General features: G+C 46.0%; 1 protein-coding gene across 3 annotated transcripts in view; it reads left to right on the forward strand.

The window, feature by feature from the left end:
- The window catches only part of NCOA1 (nuclear receptor coactivator 1), a 1,093,244-nt gene that overhangs the window by 406,067 nt on the left and 665,381 nt on the right, over positions 1 to 21,796 (forward strand). The window lies entirely within an intron of this gene.

Here is a 21,796-nt window from a genome sequence, read left to right on the forward strand (position 1 = left end):
TTACAGCATTTAGTTAGTACAATATGTTCTGTGAAAGGTTACAGAAAGGTATGGTTGGGTTAGTTATCATGCTTCTTATATATTCTAGCAGCCAGTCATAGAGATTGACCAACTCTGGTCCTTAAGGCCTACAAAGAGGTCTGATTTTCAATATATTCAAAATAAGTTAATTTCCTGCATGTGTAACCCCCTGTCCATTAGGGATCACCTTCTCTTCTTTGGGGAGTCTGGGATAACTCCCAAAATGGAGAAATAAATCTGCTGGGTTGTGAGCTGGGGGGCAGCCAACCTGCAAGACCAAACTGGGCACAGGACACACAACACAAGCACTTAAAAAACCCCCAAAAAACACTGTCTACATCCAAATTGTGCTCCAAAAAGAAATGATAGTTTTTTAAAGTATCTTCAGTTACTGTAGAAAGGAGTACACCTTTCAGCCTCACAGCAAATCCAGTAAGACTTTTATCTCAGCCTCCCAAACAGCCTCAAACAACTGATATTACAGTCTATAGACACCTCTCTTCAGCCTGTACTAGGCCACTCTTTAAACTCTCTTCTCAAACCCAGCAAATCTCAATGTACTCACTTTATATCTTGGATGGCTGCAAGCTACTCACTTCCCCTTGTTGCAGGAGGAAATGGGAGACTTTCAACCCTGTTTCCAGGATCCAACCGGGCACATGGTTTTCTTTTCTGGTCCCAACTGGTCCCTTCAGAGTTCCTTTCCTTTCCAATGCTTTTAGCTCTTAAATACAGTTTCCAGATGCCTCACAGGTATACATCATGGTGCACTTCTCAGTCCCTTGATCCCCTTTCCTGTCCAATTTCTAAATTCTTGGACTATCTCTGGCATCTATCAGAATCAGGTCTAAAGACCTCTTCCATTAGAATGCATGTCAGTGCGGTAGCCGCCTTCCATAAAGGTATCGGGAGTGTCCCTATTTCAGTACAACCCCTTGTTACACGTTTTCTTAAAGGTTTGCTCCATCTGAAGCCACCTTTACGCCCTCCGGCCCCATCTTGGGACCTTAACCTGGTTCTTGGTCGCCTTATGAAACCACCTTTCGAACCTCTTTACTCCTGTGACTTAAAATATCTCACATGGAAAGTGTTATTCCTTTTGGCTATCACTTCAGCTCGCAGGGTTAGTGAATTACAGGCCCTAGTTACCTATCCGCCTTACACTAAACTCCTGCAGGACCGGGTGGTACTCCGCACTCACCCTAAATTTTTACCTAAGGTAGTTTCGGAGTTTCATATTAATCAATCCATCATACTACTTATCTTCTTTCCCAGGCCCCACTCCAACTCCTGGGAACAGACTCTGCATACCCTAGACTGTAAACGGGCTCTAGCTTTCTATCTAGACCGTACAGTTTCCCACAGGAAGAGCGCTCAATTATTCGTCTCTTTCCATCCTAACAAGTTAGGGCAACCTGTGGGTAAGCAGGCTCTTTCCTCCTGGTTGGCGGATTGCATCTCCTTCTGCTATCAGCAAGCTGGCATTCCTTTCCAAGACCGTGTTAAAGCACACTCTGTGAGGGCCATGGCGACTTCAGTAGCACACCTTCGATCGGTGCCGCTTCCTGACATCTGCAAGGCTGCAACCTGGAGTTCCCTCCATACATTTGCAGCCCACTATTGTTTGGACAAAGCTGGAAGACAGGATTCCATCTTCGGCCAATCTGTCTTGTGTAACCTTTTTCCAACATGAGGTACCAACACCCTTCCACCTTCCCGGTAGGGTGCGGATGCCCTCTCCCAAATTCCACCCCAGTTGTTGTGCCTGTTGCACGCCGTTGGGTGAATTTAGTGCAAGTCAGGACATCCTCAGCTCGGTACTCACCCATTTGTGAGGACAACCATCCTGCTTGTCCTGTGAGAAAGCAAATGTTGCTTACCTGATGTAACAGGTGTTCTCACAGGACAGCAGGATGTTAGTCCTCACGAAACCCGCCCGCCACCCCGCGGTGTTGGGTTTATTTTTATTTTATTTTTCGGCACTGCCTGTAGCTTTGAAACAAGACTGAAGGGAGACCCCTGCTGGCTGCAGGGTTGGTGCCGTGCTGGGCATGCCCAGTAGGGGCCAGTCAAAGTTACTGAAACTTTGACAGAAGTTTTCCGTGGTTGGGCTCCATCCTCGATGTCACCCATTTGTGAGGACTAACATCCTGCTGTCCTGTGAGAACACCTGTTACATCAGGTAAGCAACATTTGCTATCTATGAGCATGAGAGTGCTTTTCTGCTCATTACAAAGTAATGCATCTTTTTTATACATCATGAACAACCAAGAGGAAATGATACCATAAATATGTATTCCCTGGAAGAAAGGAGATGAAGGGGAGATATGATACCTGAAAGGTCTTAATGATGCATGAACTCTGAACTTTTTCCATTGGAAAGGAAACAGTAGAACTAGGGGGTCACGAAATGGAACTCCAGTGGGGACAACTCAGAACCAACATCAGGAAATATTTCTTCATGGAGAGGGTGGTGGATGCTGGAATGCCCTTCTGGAGGAAGTGGTGAAGACAAAAACAGTCAAAGAATTAAAAGGGCATGGGATAAACACTGTAGATCCCTAAAGGCTAGAGGACGGAAATGAAGGAAAACAGTGCATGGGGGTAACCTGTTCAGTGATGGTTACTACCCTTAACAGAAGGCATGGGGATTACTACCCTTAACCAAATAAGCCTTGATGCTTTTGATGCAATTGCAACATTGTTCTCTGCTTCAGCGGGGGAAGGGGGAGGGGAATTGCACTAACCAACGAGGGCCCTGACTTTTACAGTCTGGGGTGCGGCGGTTACTACCCTTAACAGAAGGCATGGGGATTACTACTCTTAAAACCAATAAGCCTTGATGCTTTTGACACAACTGCAACTTCGCTTTCCGCTTTCATGGCGGAGGGGAAAAAGGGGAATTGGATTCAGACATCAAATAACACGGGCCCCAATTTTTACAGTATCGGGTAGTGATATGCAGACATAAGGGAAAAAGCATAGGACTGCTTCTATGGCCAAGTCCAAAAGCAAAGCAGTCAAGCAGCATTGTCTGAATTTTCAAGAAGGCGTGGCAGATAATACCATAAGAAGCTTTCTGGGCAGACTGGATGGCTCATTTGATCCTTTTCTGCCATCATTACTATGTTACTATGTAAATATATATAAATTTAATCTGGGATAATCCACTGTAATTCTTAAGTATTAATGGTAAGTAAAGGAAAGAGGAGCCAGAGGACATTTGAAATCTGTGCATTTTATTTGAAAGGAAATTGATTTAGACAATGAGAACTTGTGTATAAACAATTTGTAACACTAGTTTTCCAAGTAAATAGTAAGGCTAAGAATTGTTGAATTTGCTGTTTTTAGATTTTGCTTTGGAGCAACTTGCGATTGTGAAACAGTTTGTCTCAATATTTCTTATGTTTTAAATGTTTGAGAATTTTTGTTTGAATTTTTTTCTGAATGTCTTGATTGTACCCCCCCCCCCCCCCCTTGAACATTGGAGCAGTATGGGAAATGTTAGTTTAAAAAAATAAATAAGCAATGTGTGATGTGATATAGCACTTAGTAGTTCACCCAATATGTTTGATTCCAGCTATTGGCTACCTTTTTTTCTTTTTTTTTTGAATGGAGACTCTGATTTATGCACACTTTGATCTTCCGGAACCAGATGAAGTAGGAAATATTCTTTATTTGCCAGTTGAGTAACATCACTGAACATATTGCCAGAAAAGTGTCTGTTTTTTTTGTTGTACTAAACTATTTTAAGAACTGTTAGTACTATATTTAGATGTTAATATTATAGTAGCCCACATAGTTATTTTCATAATGTTTAAAGCAATAAGAGTGTAAGGGAAGATGGACCCCTGTGCAGCAGTGCAGTTGGCACAACCTAGAGAGCGAGCCCCCTAGGCCCACACAGACAGTAGGCAGATGAACCCTAGGACATGACTGGATGGGAGCTTTACCTATACCAGCCCCTTTCCCTGCAGTTTGAGCCCTTGGGTTACAGGGACCGGCAGGACTTGGGTGAGAGTCCCTCAGGATATGGCAATATAGAGAGTCTGGGGTCAGGTTAGGTCAGGACAGACAAGAGTGGTCAGTGTCTAGGCTAAGGTCAATGGCAGGTGGCAAGCAAGAATAGTCGGTGTCTAGGCTAAGGTTAATGGTAGGTGGCAGGCAGAGGTCAAATCCAGGTAGTCAGTCTGAGGGGAAGGAAGGAGCACAAAAAGATCGGCTGATGAGATAAGGATGCTGGACAATATATGGTGGGCTGGTGGGACACTGTAAGGCAAGCTGGAAACAAGATGGGCAGACTGCAGAGATTAGGCAGACCAGGCTGGACACAATGAGGCAGGACAGGTTGGACAGAGTAAGGCAAGGAAACAGGAACACTGGCAACACGCACTGTGTGGACGGCAGGAGACTCATTTCTGAGGTATCTGCTGGTCCTCTGAGGAAGCCTTATATGGGAGGGGAACCAGTGATGTCATCAGGAGACACAGAATAAGCTTTCCTGGCGTGGGTCCTTTAAATAACCAGCATTCAGGCATGCACGCACCTAAGGGGATCTGGGGAGAACTCAACACAGCAGCCTCCCGTGCCGCTCTCTGTGGTGATCTGCAGCGGGCAGTGTTTGGGCTGCATGGGGGTGAGTGAGGTGAATGGCTGTTTCTAGATTCTTGCTTTCTATATTGGTATTATTCCCAAGTTTCCTATAATTTTTCCCAATATCCTTTATTTCGTATCTGTATTGTGAAGGAAAAGATGATCACCTTTTAATATGGCAGCACTTCCAATTTTTAAAAATATTATCTCAGAGACCACTTTGCAACAATTCATGCTCTGTTTTACTATACTGTATCAGTGTAATGCCTACATAGTAATGATGGCAGAAAAAGACCAATTGATCCATCTAGTCTGCCCAGCAAGTTTCTTATGGAAGTAACTGCCACTCTGTGCAGATTACTCCTATGTTTCAGTTAATGTTAGTAATTGCTGCTGATAAGGATCAGCGGGGATACCCTAGGTACTGTTATGCTGATAGGGATCAGCGGAACAGTACCTAGTTTACTTAGATTTCTACTGGTGGGTGTGGCTAAGTAGTAGTTGCCAGGGATATGCACAGCCAGAAAAATTAATTTTTGTTTTTCATTTATCATTTTTTTTGTTTTATGTTTTCATATGTTTAAATTTTTGTTTTTTCATTCAGATTTGATTTCAGGAAATAGTGCACAGTATGCAGACTGTGCACAATTTGCAGACTGTGTGCAGTATTTGCCAAAAATGAATTGTAACAAGAATTTGGGGGTTTTGTTTGATGAATTTGTTTTGTTTGATACAAAATAAAAACGGGTTCATTTGTCCTGTTTTTCATTTTTATTTAAGACTAGCTGTGCCTGGCCACGCGTTGCTGTGGCTCAGTCTGGTTAAATGGAAAAGAAAGAAAAGAGAGAGCGCACGTTTCTAATATGTTTAAGCGAGCTGTTCTCTGTTCAGCTCTTTGCGCTTTGGCTGCAGCTGTTTGTGATCTCTTCACAGCCATTTTCTACTGCATTTGCTCTGCTCCGGCCGTCCCAACTCCCTCCCCCCCTTCCCCAGCGGTGGACGGACTGGCTCGGCGACTCTTCTACCCTTTCCTCCTCCTGTGTGTAACTGTCCGGCAGTCCCTACTCCCTCTCCCCTTCCCCAGCGCCGGAGGAACGGGCTGAGCTGTTTCTCGGAGTGGCGACTCGTCTGCCCTTTCCTCCTCCCCTGACACCCAGCACGTAGCTCAGAGCTCTATGGTCTGCACATGCGCGGTAGAGCTGCTCTCTACTGCGCATTTGCGGTCCGTCGGTCAGAGCCCATTTATATTATAGATAGCGTGTGTTGCTTTTACATCCAACAGATGGCGCTGTTTTTCCAAAAAAAGCATGTTTTTACCTGTCACAGGTGTGACATCTATATAATATAGGTATATAAAAACACGAACGTATTCGAATGCAACGTTGTGTCAAAATTTCAAAGCAAAATTTCAAAGCAAAAAATTTCAAAATTTCAAAGCAAATTCTAGGTCTGATGACCTTTTCCATTTTGCTTATTAATATTCAATCCATCCAAAAAAAGGCTACACTTTTCGGCGATATACTTACAGATGAATCCCCTGATATTTGTTCATTAACTGAAACATGGCTAAAAAACACAGACATTGCCATTACAAATCAACTCTCTACAAACACCTACAATGTATTCTCTGTACCTAGACTTAAAAAGAAAGGAGGCAGACTTCTCCTGGCTGCCAAAAAGAAATTCAACCTAACTCTACAAACCATTATTCCTCCGCCCAAAATTGAGATTGCTCTATTTAAATCAAAAACACTGCAAATATGCCTTATATTCGCTCCTCCAGGCATACTTGAAAACAACCCCTCTTTACTCACTGAATATATATCAAAATACATCAATATTGACACCCCTGCAATTATCCTAGGAGATCTTAACCTTCATTTCGACCGCTCCACACTAACTCCAGCCTGTGAAGCCACCCTTACCACCCTTAACACTCTTGGTTTTAAACAATGGGTTTCGGGCCCTACTCACAAAGGAGGTCACACCCTAGATGTTATTTTCACTAACTCTCTTGTTGATGCTGACCCACCCAAATGCACTCCCATACCCTGGTCAGATCATTACTGGATTGACACAAGATGCACTATTACATGCAACCCCCACTCTCCTCACACAAAAAAAAGATCCATTACATTCAGAAAACAATGCAACACTGAGTACTTCGCTGAAGCGCTTTCAGAAGAACTTCTGAAGTTAGATCTCTCGGATGCTACCTCGGCTTGCTCCTCCTGGTATCACATCACTAGTAACATAGCAAATGAGCTCTGCCCTTTACATACTAAAGAAATCAACTCTGAGAAGTAAGACAAAAAACCCTGGTACACTCCTGATCTTAAAAAAATTGAAACTTGAACTCCGTAAAATTGAAAAGAAATGGTGTAAAAACCAAACACCAATGTTACTTCAGAAATTTAAGTCACTCCTTCATGAATACAGGAAAAAGACAGACGAAACAAAAAAAAACTATTACGCCTTGAAGATCCACCAATACAATTCAATCCGCGAGCGCTCTTCCAATATGTTGCTTCCATCATCACTCCCCCAGCTAACTTTAACTCTGATAATGATGACAGAAATAGATGTGAAACACTTGCAACCTACTTTCATGACAAAATCAATGCTATTATGAACCGCATCTCTACTTCACCCCTGTCTAACCTCTTTATAAACAATACCACACCCCCTGTTACCACAACACATAGACTGCCCACACACAATCTAAATCTAAACAATCCCTGCCCTGCTTCACTTACAAAATTCGAACCCACAACGACTTTAGAAATTGAAGGGATTCTTAAAAAAACTAAACCAGCAACGCACCCATTTGACATCATGCCTACAAAAACTCTCCTCGCCATCCCTTCTAGAATTGCAAAACCCATAACTAAGATTCTTAACAAATCCATCACCTCTGGAATAATACCTGCACAACTCAAACACGCCATAATAAGACCAACATTAAAGAAACATGATTTAAACCCAATTGAAGCAGCAAATTTTCGCTCTGTCTCGAATCTACCTTTTCTGTCCAAAATATTAGAGAAAGTCATTAACAAACAACTCACTGAATTCCTTGATGAAAATCAATTACTCTCCTCATTCTAATATGGATTCCGTAAGCACCATAGTACAGAAACGCTTCTCCTAACACTCTCAGATACAATTCTAAAAGCATTAGACACTGGTCATTCATAAATACTTGCCCTGCTAGACATTTCTTCTGCATTTGACACAGTCAACCACAACATCCTTTCAACTCGCCTCTCTCAAATTGGCATCACCGGCACTGCTCTATGTTGGCTCAAATCTTTTCTTAACGACAGGAAATACAGTGTAAAAATTGGACAACATGAATCCAAACCCAAAAATCTGTTGCAAGGAGTATATATAGAAACATAGAAACATAGAAATGACGGCAGAAGAAGACCAAACGGCCCATCCAGTCTGCCCAGCAAGCTTCACATTTTTTTCTCATACTTATCTGTTTCTCTTAGCTCTTTGGTTCTATTTCTCTTCCACCCCCACCATGAATGTAGAGAGCAGTGATGGAGCTGCAACCAAGTGAAATATCAAGCTTGATTAGTTAGGGGTAGTAGGGGTAGTAACCGCCGCAATAAGCAAGCTACACCCATGTTTATTTGTTTTACCCAGACTGTGTTATTCAGCCCTTATTGGTTGTTTTTCTTCTCCCCTGCCGTTGAAGCAGGGAGCTATGCTGGATATGCGTGAAGTAGCAGTTTTTCTTCTCCCCTGCGGTTGAAGCAGGATATGCATTGAAAGTGAAGTATCAGGCTTATTTGGTTTGGGGTAGTAACCGCCGTAACAAGCCAGCTACTCCCTGCTTTGTGAGTGCGAATCCTTTTTTCTTCTCCCCTGCCGTTGAAGCAGAGAGCTATGCTGGATATGCGTGAAGTATCAGTTTTTCTTCTCCCCTGCCGTTGAAGCAGAGAGCTATGCGTGAAGTATCAGTTTTTCTTCTCCCCTACCGTTGAAGCAGAGAGCTATGCTGGATATGCATTGAAAGTGAAGTATCAGGCTTATTTGCTGGATATGCGTGAAGTATCAGTTTTTCTTCTCCCCTACCGTTGAAGCAGAGAGCTATGCTGGATATGCATTGAAAGTGAAGTATCAGGCTTATTTGGTTTGGGGTAGTAACCGCCGTAACAAGCCAGCTACTCCCCACTTTGTGAGTGCGAATCCTTTTTTCCACATTTCCTCTTGCTGTTGTAGCTTAGAGTGATGTTGGAGTCACAGTAACCATGTGTATGTTTATTGAATAAGGGTATTATCTCCAAGCAGTAGCCGTCATTCTGGCGAGCCACCCACTCTTTATTGACGGCCTCTTGATTTTATGGATCCACAGTGTTTATCCCACGCCCCTTTGAAGTCCTTCACAGTTCTGGTCTTCACCACTTCCTTCGGAAGGGCATTCCAGGCATCCACCACCCTCTCCGTGAAGAAATACTTCCTGACATTGGTTCTGAATCTTCCTCCCTGGAGCTTCAAATCGTGACCCCTGGTTCTGCTGATTTTTTTCCTATGGAAAAGGTTTGTCGTTGTCATTGGATCATTAAAACCTTTCAAGTATCTGAAAGTCTGTATCATATCACCTCTGCTCCTCCTTTCCTCCAGGGTGTACATATTTAGATTCTTCAATCTCTCCTCATAAGTCATTTGATGAAGACCTTCCACCTTTTTGGTCACCCTTCTCTGGACCACCTCCATCTTGTCTCTGTCTCTTCGGAGATACGGTCTCCAGAACTGAACACAATACTCCAGGTGAGGTCTCACCAAGGACCTGTACAAGGGGATAATCACTTCCCTTTTCTTACTCGATATTCCTCTCTCTATGCAGCCCAGCATTCTTCTGGCTTTAGCTATCGCCTTGTCACATTGTTTCGCCGACTTCAGATCATTAGACACCATCACCCCAAGGTCTCTCTCCTGCTCCGTGCACATCAGCCTTTCTCCCCCCATCGAATACAGTTCATTCGGATTTCCACTCCCCATATGCATGACTTTGCACTTCTTGGCATTGAATGTCAGCTGCCATGTCTTCGACCACTCTTCCATCTTCCTTAAATCCCGTCTCATTCTCTCCACTCCTTCCGGCGTGTCCACTCTGTTGCAGATCTTAGTGTCATCCGCAAAAAGACATACCTTACCTTCTATCCCTTCCGCAATGTCGCTCACAAAGATATTGAAAAGGACCGGTCCCAACACCGATCCCTGCGGTACACCGCTTAAAACTGCTCTCTCTTCAGAGAGAGTTCCATTTACCATCACACATTGTCTTCTGTCCGTCAACCAGTTTGCAATCCAGGCCACCACCTCGGCACTCACTCCTAAGCTTCTCATTTTATTCACCAGTCTCCTGTGCGGGACAGTGTCAAAAGCTTTGCTGAAATCCAAGTAGATGACATCGAGTGCTCTTCCTCGATCCAATTCCTTGGTTACCCAGTCAAAAAAGTCAATCAGATTTGTCTGACAGGATCTTCCAATGGTGAATCCATGCTGCCTCTGGTCCAGCAATTCTCCCGACTGTAGATAGTTCACTATTCTCTCTTTCAACAGTGACTCCATTACTTTTCCCACCACTGAAGTGAGGCTAACCGGTCTGTAGTTACCAGCCTCTTCTCTGTTCCCACTCTTGTGAAGCGGGACCACCACCGCTCTCCTCCAATCATTCGGCACCACTCCCGTTTCTAGGGATCTATTGAATAGGTCACACAGCGGACCTGCCAGCACATCTCTGAGCTCCCTCAGTATTCTGGGATGAACTTCATCAGGCCCCATGGCTTTGTCCACTTTCAGTTTCACCAGCTCTTCCCATACATTTTCTACTGTAAATGGAGTTACATCTACTCCATTCCCCTCCAGTTTCTTGTTAACTAGTGTCGGTCCTTCTCCAGGGTCCTCCAGAGTACCCCAAGGGTACTCCAGAGTACCCCAAGGCTCCTCTCTTTCTTCCACACTTTTCAATATTTACCTCACTCCCCTCTGCCAACTGTTGATGAAACTGGGTCTCCCGCACTTCATTTATGCAGATGATGTGCAGATCCTTATCCCTATCAAGGACTCACTTCCCAACGCACTCAAAACTTGGAAGACTGCACTGATGGAAATTGAGAATCTACTAACTGAAAATTCATTGGCAATAAATACCAACAAAACAGAACTTCTCATCATTTCGCCACAAAACAACAATCTTACTAACCCCACTCAACAATCCCTATCTGACCTTCACACTATACAACAAGTCCGCAGCCTTGGTGTCAAATCGACAATCATTTTACAATGAAAAAATGTATCACTTCCACCATTAAAAATGGTTTCTATAAGCTTCAAACATTGAAAAGGATAAAACCACTTCTACACCCAAATGACTTCCGGACTGTACTACAAGCTACTATATTAGCTAAATTGGACTACTGTAACTCCATTTTACTAGGTCTACCAAATAATTCAATACAACCACTACAGATGCTACAAAATGCAGCTGCTCGATTGCTCACTAACACACACCGCTACGAACACATTACTCCAGCTCTTCAATTCCTACACTGGCTTCCGATTGGATTTAGAATAATATTCAAAGTTCTCACACTTATACATAAGTCATTATATAATCAAGATATGAATTGATTCACTGAATGTTTTACATTCCATACATCAGTCAGACCTATTAGAAAAATGCACTTGGCTAAACTAACTACACCAATGCTTAAACAAATAAAACATATCTCAACGAGAGAACGATCATTCTCGATAGCAGGAATCAATCTTTGGAATAAACTACCCACAGATCTACGCCAAGAACCATGCCACAAGAAATTTAAACAGAACTTAAAAACATGGCTGTTTAAACAAGCATACAATTTGTGAAATCTATCCATTCAGTCTCTTATATTTTAATATGACATTTATATAATAATATCTTTTCCTTACAATTAGTTACTATTTCAATAAAATTAAGCATTCCTTTTGGAGACATATATACTTTCAATATACCTACTATTATAGTAATGAACTGACAATTCTGAATTTCAAGAAATTACATATTCTTGTGCTCTATATTCTCAATCTGTAATATTTGATCTGCTTATTCTGTACTGATACACTTTATCTTCCAGTCCTTTACACCACTACTAAATTCTCGTTTAGTTTATTGTAATTTTAATTTATTAGTTATAGTTTTAATGTTATTAACCATGTTTCTTTCTATAATTAATTTGGATTGTAAAGCTTGTTGCTAATTTAATGTTCTTTGTAAACCGAGGTGATGTTTAACGAGCCGCGGTATATAAAAATTCTTAAATACATAAAACAATCGGTGAAGAAATTTCGGAGATTTAAGATTTTGAACAAACGAACATTTACATTTTTATTTATATAGATAAATGCATTTTTCTAATAGTTGTGTGGAAAAATTAAAACACTGATATCTTTTCAGGAATGAACTTTAACTTGGAATTATTTTTTCTATGGCATAAGATGTCACTTGAGGAAAAATTGTTGCTGTACATTAATCTTATTGAATTGAGCAATCACTGAGTAATTTACTTTATTTACATACAGGCCGATACAGTAAGGACGTGTAAGAAGGAGTGCGGCAGTGCCGGGCGCACCCTCGTTTGCCGCGCACACAGTTTGGATCACATACCGCTCGATACAGTATTCAAATGAGATGCAAATGCAAGCCGCGTCCAAAGCGGGTCCATGAAGTGGTAGGCGTGTGCAATCCATTTTACTGTATAGAGTGCTATACAGCGCCTATACAGTATCCTGGGTGCGCTGGTACTTGTCATTTCAAATGTCATTTGAAATGTCATTCCACCAGGAAAGTGGATGGTCTTCCTACAGACCCCGCTGCCTTGAGCGCCCGGCGCCAGCAAGCCCCAGCAGCCGGCGATCGGCGGCAGGGAGCGCAACAAAGCACCTGTGCGCGCAGCTCCGATTTTCTGCCTCCTTCGGACGGGCAAGAGAGAGACGAAATTTCATGGGCAAACTTTCCCCCAGTCCCCGCTCACCTGCCCTGGCCGTGGCCACGCAAGCCCCCAGCAGCAGTAGCAGCAGAAGGGCGTCCATGGGTGCCAGTCTCCTGCTGACAGCTCCGGAGCAGCGTTCATGTGCCTTCGCTGCCTTGAGCACCCAAATTGGGTGTACAGGCAGGTGCTCGAGCATGAACACACGCCGTGACCTGAGCGCCCGGCTGGATGTCAGCAGCGACTACGGCGGCCTCTTCTCCAACGCGGCGGGCGGCGGGGTGGCCGCCACCGCCTCCACCTCCTCGTTGCAGGACGCCGGCAGCCAATCGGTCTTCATCTTCAACACACGGTTATGTTTTATTCTTTAAAAAGTAATCAAAAAACATAAAATGCATAATATATTAAAAAAAAGGACGATCGGCACAAAGCATGGGATCTGCCTAATTGCTGCCCCCGCAGGTTCGGAGTTGACCCTTCTATTTAACTAGAGACAGGCAATCCTTTATTCCTACTCTTCTTGTCTTCTAGCGAAAGCCACATATAAGCAATATGGGGGAGAGGGGTGGAGTAAAGCTTGCTTCCCCTCCTCGCCCGTCAGTGCTTGAAACATAAAAGAAAAACAAAAGCTTCAGGGTAATACTCACAGACCGACCCGTTCCTCCGCCCGGGCGACCTCTTGACTCGGGGTCGACACCAGGCTGGCACCGTTCCAATCCCAGGTTTACTTTGTTTATTTCTCACTCACAAGTCCTGCCCTTTGGCCGGAAGAGGGCCCCAAGCACAGTAGGGTTGAGGTGGAGGTTGTTAAGAAAATGGGGGACAAAAAGGGGGCGATGGCTAGGCCAGGATTAGGAATCAGCTCAACAAGAGTTCCCGCTGCCGCCGCCCGCTGGGATTTGCGATCCAAGCTCTCAGGGAAAGGAAGGGGCACACCGGGGATAGGGGCTGAAGGATTAGAAGATGGGTTCCGCTCTTCTCCCATGGGTGGGGAAACATTGTAGTGATCACCGGAGGAGGGCGAGGTGGCGTCCTTAAATTGTGGCTCTGTCTCCACATAGCTAAGGCACAGCCTCGTCCCCCTTTAAGGATTTTTCTTTGTCATCTCAGTCCCCTCCACCCTCCGCATTTGCCTAACGGGCTGCACTCTTTTTCCCTTGTAATCAACGCTTATCCCCCAAAAAGTTTACCTCCAGTTCTCTGTCCTTCTCATCCAGGAATCTGTATAGCCCCCCATGCAAAGAAATTTTCTGGGTCTTCCTGGCTGTGCCACAGGGCCTGGTCTCACCTGCTCTCATTTGTCTTTCTTTAGAATTCTCCTCCACTCTTTCCATCACATTCCTCTCTCCCACCTCCACATCTCTCTCCCTGCTTCCCTCCTCCTCATTCTCTCAGGCTTCCTCTCTCACCACGCTCTCTCTTTCTCTGCTATACTTCCCCTCTTAACACTTATATTCTCCTCTATCTCTCTACCCCATTCCTTCTCTCTCCATGTGCCTCTCCCTACCCCCCTTCCCAATCTCTATCCTGTATAGTCCTTCTCTCCTCCATTCCTCGCCGTGACCTCGGGCATCCAGCCGGGCGCTCAGGTCACGGCATGCGTTCATGCGCCTTCGCTGCTTTGAGCGCCCAAATTGGGCGTACAGGTGGGCGCTCAAGCATGAACGCACGCCTGTACGCCCAAGGCAGCGAAGGCGCATGAACGCACGCCGTGACCTTGGACGTACGTTCATGCACCTTCGCTGGCGGGGGCTGCTGGAAGCCGCCTCGCATGGGGAGCGCCTGATCCGCCCCGGGCTGCTGAAGACGCTCTCGCCACTGGCTTCCCCCGGGGGGGGGGGGGGGGGGCAGGGGAGCCGTGGTGCGTGCCTCGGGAGGAGGGGAGAGACGACTGAGGCTGTTCCGGAGCTGTCAGCGGGAGACCAGCACCCATGGACGCCCTTCTGCTGCTGCTGCTTGGGGGCTTGCGTGGCCGTGGCCAGGGCAGGAGAGCGAGGGCTGGGGGAAAGTTTGCCTGTGAAATTTCGTCTCTCTTGTCCGTCCGAAGGAGGCGGAAAATCAGAGCTGCGCGCACAGGTGCTTTGTTGCGCTCCCTGCAGCTGATCGCCGGCTGCTGGGGCTTGCCTGACGCTTGTCAAGCTGGCAATGCCCGAACGTAATACAGAAATGATTTTTGCCCTGCGCCTCGCTTTATTTTTTGTAATAATTTTTCTCCCTTGTGTGAGAAGTATTTTTTTCTGTGGACTGGGTTGGTTTGGGACTAAGCGGCTAAGTTCACCACACTAACGCCAGGGTCAGGGTAGGCGGTAAATTTGCAGGTTAAAGATGCGGCAAAATAGCTGGTTAAAAAGGCTATAATCGGGGCACACATTACTGTATCGGAGGGAATAGGTAATCCGATCATTAACATATCATATACATGCCGCGGGCGGAAAGGGATACGCGTCGATTTCAGTAAGCGGTAAGGACGCGTAAAACCGGATACTGTATCGTGGGTTAGGCATACGCGCCCAAATTGTGCGTACAAAGCGGGTTAGAAACAGGGTAACCTCGGCCGTGCTTTACTGTATTGGCCTGATAGGTAGGAAGTCAGACGTTTGAGAAGTGAGGGTGAACCAGGCAAGAAGACAGGGAGATTTTTCTTTTATTAAAACAATTAGTGGCTGTCAGCTCAATTCTCTTTCTGTAGTTTCAGTTTTGAGGATAATGCACCTTATGAGATGCTCTTAATTTATGCATCTTGTTGGGATGTGGGCAGCAACAGAGCTGTTTGGGTGAGTTTATTTATTCTCACAGGACAAGCAGGATGGTAGTCCTCACATATGGGTGACATCACAGGATGGAGCCCAATCACGGAACACTTTTGTCAAAGTTTCTAGAACTTTAACTGGACCCTACTGGGCATGCCCAGCATGGCACCAACCCTGCAGCCAGCAGGGATCCCCCTTCAGACTTCTCTTTTCTGTGCAGCAGTAGTCACACGGTTAAGGAGCTCCACAGAGATTCCTGACAGGAATTTTCCTCACGGAATTACTACAACTTTTCTTACCCCACAGGGGTCCCTCCTTCAATTTTTTCAAGCCACGTTACTCCGGTAAGTTTTCTACCCATTTTTGGTCGATTCCCATCGAGTTTGGCCCTCGCAGCCTACTGGCCGTCGACCGTACTGTGGCTCAAATTTTTCATGGCCATGGAGTCGGGGTTCCGTCGGTGCCCAGACTGCAATCGCACCATGTCCATAACAGACCCTCATAAGGTCTGTGTAATGTGTCTCGGATGTGAGCACGATGTCCTGACCTGCACCAATTGTGTCCTAATGACACCAAAAGGTCGCAAGGCCAGAATGGAGAAGATGGAACTTCTCTTCCATGCTCAAACCCCGACGCCGTCTATTGCATCAACATCGTTAGAATCGGCACAGTCAACTTCGCGCCAGTATCGACCACCGACCGGTGACCGTCTGGCATAGATGACTTCTTGGCCTTCAAACACCTCTACCCCCCCCCACGACCAATGGGATCGCAGAGAGAAACATCGCCACCGACATCGGAAGTCTTGGACCATCGAGGGAGCAAATCATCGACCTCGCAATCGTCCGAGCTACCGTTGAAGAAACCCTGTCCAGAAAAGGTACGACCTTTTCGGCGACTGGGTCACCGAGGCAACCCTCACCCGAAAGGAGATCGGGCAACCCTCACCCGAAAGGACCACCGTTAAAGACTCCGCCTTTAACGGTGGTCCCTCCAACTATGCCTCTGCCTCCTTCTTCTGTTCCGGAGCCGGGGCTGCTTGCTCCAGGTCTCTGAGAAGAACTTGACCGGCTGGTTCAGGAGGCCATCGACAAGGTGATGCATCGATTCCAAGTTCCTCTGGCACCGATACCAGAACTGATCGTGGAACAGACCACTGACCCGATTCTGGCAGCGTTGGCACCGCTGCTCTCGAGGATGGAAGCGTTCATTGCTGCTTTTCCACTGATGGCTCTGGTGCCCTCTCTGCTTACCTTGTCATCGGGAGGAGAAACACCGTTCCGCATCCCTCCATCGGGAGTCCTACCGATGCTGCAGTCATCGATGCCGATACGTCTGTCGGCACCATCAATCCATTCATCGATGCCCTCGATGCCTGCACCGGTGCCTTCGATACCTTCATTGGTGCCTCCAATTATTCCTTCGATTCCATCGGAGCCTAGACCAGGACCTTCAGGGATTCCACCATCCTGTCCCCCTCTGGCTCCTAGAGGGGCAGGTGCTGATCCCTACAATACCTGGACTGATGATTCTTCACAAGACACAGATGACCTGCCTTCTCCTACTAAAAGCAGAAAGTGTTCTCCTCCAGAGGATCTTTCCTTCATAAATTTTGTGAAGGAGATGTCTGAATTGGTTCCCTTCCAATTACAGACTGAACAAGATGACAGGCATCAAATGATGGAGCTGTTGCAATTCCTGGATGCTCCCAAGGAAATATCCTCCATCCCTATTCACCAAGTTCTTCTGGATCTCCTCAAAAAGAACAGGAAGGCTGACACCACTTATTTGTTACAGTCAACCCCAGGTTTTCAAAAACCTCAATTGGATCACCAATCTGTGGTTGTAGAATTTGCCCAAGAGAGGGCAAAGAGATCAAAACCCCACATTTCCTTTCCCCCAGGCAGGGATCAAAAATTTCTAGATCCCATTGGTCGCCGGGTCTTCCAGGGCTCAATGCTCATCTCCCAAATCGCCTCTTATCAGCTCTATTTGATCTAATACAACAGGGTCTTATTTAAGCAGATACAAGACTTGACAGACTCCCTGCCTCAGCAATTTCAACATCAGCTCCAAACCCTAGTCAACAAGGGTTTTGAGGCGGGCAAGCATAAGATAAGATCATCTTACGATATCTTTGACACTGCTACCAGGGTATCTGCAGCTTCTATCTCGGCAAGAAGATGGGCCTGGCTCAAGTCTTTGGACCTTCGCCCTGAAGTGCAAGACAGATTATCCGACCTGCCCTGTGTAGGAGACAATCTGTTCGGCGAGCAGATTCAGCGAACGGTGGCGGAACTCAAGGACCATCCTGAGACCCTGAGACAGCTCTCTCTGATGCCTTCTGAGTACTCTTCAAAACAGCCTTTCCGAAAAGACACTAAGAAGTCCTTCTTCCGTCCAAAGAAATCCTACCCGCCACCGGCTAGAACTCATTCTACAAGAACATTTAAGAAACCCGGTCTCGTCAGATACAGAAACAAAAGCCGCAAGCAGCTCCTCAGCCGGGCCCTGCTTCCAGTTTTTGACTCCTGCATAGAGAGCAGCAGCCAGCTTCCACTGACTCACATACCAGTGGGAGATCGACTGTGCCATTTCCACAACAGGTGGCACTCAGTCACCTCAGACCAGTGAGTCCTAGTGATCGCTCAAGGTTATCATCTCAACTTCCTATCCCACCGGACTCCCCACCTCTACTGATGTGGAGAACATCCGATCACTCCATCCTTCTGGAACAAGAGGTCTCCCTCCTTCTCTAGTCCAAGGCAATAGAACCAGTACCCTACTCTCAGCACGGCCTAGGGTTCTATTCCCAGTATTTCCTAATCCCCAAAAAATCAGGAGGCATTCGTCCAATTCTGGATCTACGTGCCCTCAACAAGTACCTCCATCGAGAAAAGTTCAAAATGGTAACCTTGGGTTCTCTTCTTCCTCTTCTACAAAGAGGAGACTGGCTCTGCTCTCTAGACCTCCAGGACGCATACACTCATATTGCGATAACTCCATCTCATCGCAAAAACCTGAGATTTCTGGTAGGCCCCAAGCACTATCAGTACCGAGTGCTTCCATTCGGCCTCGCATCTGCACCACGAGTCTTCACAAAATGTCTCGTAGTAGTTGCAGCCGTCCTCAGGACTCAAGGTGTTCACTTCAACCAATCGTCTAGATATGGGTAGATCAGGGCTCCCACTCAGCAAACTGCTCTGTCGTCCCTACATCTATCCTTACACACTCTGATTTCACTAGGATTTCTCGTCAACTACGACAAATCCTACTTAGTCCCATCTCAAACCTTATCATTCATAGGGGCAGACTTGGATACCTTGCAGGCAAAAGCTTTTCTACCTCGACAACGAGCTCTCACTCTCGTCTCTCTCGCACACCAGCTGAAGTGTCAGCGCTACACGACTGCACGCCGCTTTCTCATCCTACTGGGACACATGGCGTCCTCAGTTCAGGTCACCCCAATGGCCCGCCTAGACATGAGTCATGCAGTGGACTCTTAGGTCACAATGGATTCAATGCATTCAGCCCCTGTCGACCATTGTCCATGTCACCGACTCATTCCGTCAGTCTCTCGCCTGGTGGAAAAATCAGATCAATCTTCTCCAGGGCTTGCACTTCCAGGCTCCAGACCCTCAAATAACTCTCACCACCGATGCTTCCAACCTTGGCTGGGGAGCCCATGTGGCCAATCTGCAGACACAAGGAACTTGGTCTCCGGAGGAAGCCAAACACCAAATCAATTTCCTGGAGCTTCGAGCAATCAGATATGCTGTCAGAGTATTTCAGGATCGCCTCTCCAACCAAGTCATCCTAATTCAGATGGGCAACCAGGTGACCATGTGGTACATCAACAAACAGGGAGGCATGGGCTCCTACCTCCTGTGTTGGAAGCTGTGCAGATATGGGGGGAGGCCCTCTCCCACTTGATGTACCTCAGGGCCACCTACTTGCCAGGAGTGGACAATGTGTTGGCAAACAAGCTAAGTCGCACCTTTCAACTGCACGTGTGGTCTCTCAACCCCTCAGTGGCGGACTCGATCTTCCAACAATTAGGTTACCCTCAAATAGACCTCTTTGCGTCACCTCAAAACCGCAAAGTAGAGAACTTCTGCTCTCTCACTCGCAGCCAACACTATCAGCCAAGAGATGCATTCTCCCTCTCATGGGCAACCGGTCTCCTATATGCATTCCCTCCACTTCCACTTCTCTCAAAGGCTCTCGTGAAGTTACGTCAGGACAAGGGAACCATGATCCTAATAGCACCTCACTGGCCATGCCAAATGTGGTTTCCAATACATCAGGATCTCTCATTCGCAGGCATATTACCTTGGGAAAGGACCCGCTTCTGATTTCGCAAAACGACGGGTGCCTGCGCCACCCAAATCTTCAAGCCTTGTCCCTGATGGCATGGATGTTGAAAGGTTAATCCTTCAGCAACTAATCTTTTTGAATCAGTTTCCCGTGTCCTGATTGCTTCACGGAAGCCTTCCACGAGGAAATCTTTTTCTTACAAATGGAACAGGTTTCAGTCATGGTGCTCTTCTCAATCCCTTGACCCCTTTACCTGTCCAATCACGAAGCTTCTGGACTATCTCTGGCACTTGTCGGAGTCAGGTCTAAAAACTTCCTCCATCAGAAGAATGCATGTTAGTGCAGTAGCCACCTTCCATAAAGGTGTTGGGGATGTTCCCATATCAGTACAGCCCCTTGTAACACGTTTTCTGAAGGACTTGCTTCACCTCAAGCCTCCACTGCGTCCTCCGGCCCCTTCTTGGGACCTCAACCTGGTTTTGGGTTGGCTCATGAAACCACCATTCGAGCCTTTCCAATCCTGTGAACTTCGCTATCTCACATGGAAAGTGATTTTCCTTTTGGCAATCACTTCGGCTCGCAGAGTTAGTGAGTTACAGCAAACGGGCTCTAGCATTCTATCTAGACCTTACAGCTGCCCACAGGAAAAGCACTCAATTGTTTGTCTCTTTCCATTCCATCCGTCTTACACTAAACTACTGCAGGACCGGGCAGTACTCCACACTCACCCTAAGTTCTTACCTAAGGTAGTATCGGAGTTTCACATTAATCAATCCATTATACTACCTACCTTCTTTCCCAGGCCCCACTCCAATCCAGGAGAACAGGCTCTGCATACCCTTGACTGCAAACGGGCTCTAGCATTCTATCTAGACCGTACAGCTGCCCACAGGAAAAGCACTCAATTGTTTGTTTCTTTCCATTCCATCACATTGGGGCAGCCTGTGGGTAAGCAGACTCTCTCCTCCTGGTTAGCGGACTGCATATCCTTTTGCTATCAGCAAACAGGCATTCCACTTCAAGACCGTGTTAAAGCACACTCTGTGAGGGCAATGGCGACTTCAGTAGCACACCTACGCTCGGTGCCGTTTCCTGACATTTGCAGGGCTGCCACCTGGAGTTCTCTCCATACCTTTACAGCCCACTATTGCTTGGACAAGGCCGGAAGACATGATTCCATCTTCGGCCAATCTGTCCTGCGTAACCTATTCACAACTTGACGTACCAACACCCTTCCGCCTGCCCGGTAGGGTTCAGGATGTCCTCAGCCAAATTTCACCCCAGTCCTAGTGCCTTGCACACTTGGGTACATTTGGTGCATACTCGGACATCCTCAGCTCGGTACTCACCCATATGTGAGGACTACAATCCTGTTTGTCCTGTGAGAAAGCAAATGTTGCTTTCCTGTAGCATGTGTTCTCACAGGACAGCAGGATGTTAGTCCTCACGAAACCCGCCTGCCACCCCACGGTGTTGGGTTCGTTACGTTTCTTATTTTATTTTTTGGCACTTACTTTAGCTTTTTCAACAAGACTGAAGGGGGACCCCTGCTGGTTGCAGCATTAATGCCATCCTGGGCATGCCCTGTGGGTGCCAGTCAAAGTTCTAGAAACTTTGACAAAAGTGTTCCGTGATTGGGCTCCATCCTGTGATGTCACCCATATGTTAGGACTAACATCCTGCTGTCCTGTGAGAACACCTGTTACAGGTAAGCAACATCTGCTTTTTCAAAATTATTTGGATGATGGAATAGTAAATGTATTTATAAAATTTTCAGTTCTTACTAACTTGGGAGGAATTTTAAGAAACTTGGAGGACAGTTTCAAGATCATTTTGAATTTTAAAAGTTTGGAGAAATGGCAAGTAATTGAAAAGGAATACGGCCAGATATGAGGTACTGCACTGGGAAAGTAACAAATGCAAAAACATACAATATAGATTGACCAGGTAGTTCTGCTACCAAAAAAAAAATCTAGGGTTTATTGTAGCTAATTCAGGCCTAGATTTATCATTTTGCTATAAAATTTGTGAAAAATAGCTCCTGTGATTTTAAAAAAAAAAAAAAAAAGAGCATGGTTAGGGAAATTTTCCTGATACTGTATCGCATAGCTATTTTACCGCAACATG

The sequence above is a fragment of the Rhinatrema bivittatum genome, chromosome 3 (genome assembly GCF_901001135.1).
Source record: "Rhinatrema bivittatum chromosome 3, aRhiBiv1.1, whole genome shotgun sequence".
Lineage (NCBI taxonomy): Eukaryota > Metazoa > Chordata > Amphibia > Gymnophiona > Rhinatrematidae > Rhinatrema > Rhinatrema bivittatum.